Here is a 766-nt window from a genome sequence, read left to right on the forward strand (position 1 = left end):
TATGTGGAATGTCTAACTTGATTAGTGTTATTTTTGTTGTTTATTCACCCATGAACTCGGGCGCATTTGTTAAGCATTTGTTGAAATACACACTTGTGCTATTCAATTACAGCACTTACATATGATGGAATTGCAAAGGCACTAGTGTGTCCACAAACAAGAATTAGCAATGCAAACTGCAATTAAGAATAGACAGGTCCTACGATGGAACGCCCTTCTGTCTGCAATTTGTTAGGTCGTAATTAACCCTGTACTGAGTACAAATTTCAGTAATGACGCCCTGCATCTTTTCACACCACCAACTGTCTATCTTGGACATCATTCACCCACGTCACTGAAAGTGACAGCATTTCTAAACATATGCTCATACTTTGTGCAAAGCACGACAACTATATGAGAAGCTGACACCGCACAATTCGGAGCACTCCTAGTTTATTTAGCTCCCACCACTTCAGAAACCTAAATATAAAGTGGAGCGATCGTGTGATATTTTACATTATTCAGAAATATCCATCATTAAAATAACGTGGTGATAAAACTGTACTTGTTTGAGAACGCTGGTATAATACTTGACATAAATTAATTCTGAACAAGATGGCATTTCTTAACTGGCATCAGGCAAAGAGGTGAAGTGTCGAGGAATGACAGCTTGTTATGCACACTGAGACCTATGGAGGGAGCTATTGTACTATAAAAGACGACCAGGAGAACACACTGTTCCCAATATGCCACGCTGACACACACACAAACTATATATATATATATA

This window comes from Nanorana parkeri, unplaced genomic scaffold (genome assembly GCF_000935625.1).
Source record: "Nanorana parkeri isolate BGI_ZX_2015 unplaced genomic scaffold, ASM93562v1 scaffold1007, whole genome shotgun sequence".
Classification (NCBI taxonomy): domain Eukaryota; kingdom Metazoa; phylum Chordata; class Amphibia; order Anura; family Dicroglossidae; genus Nanorana; species Nanorana parkeri.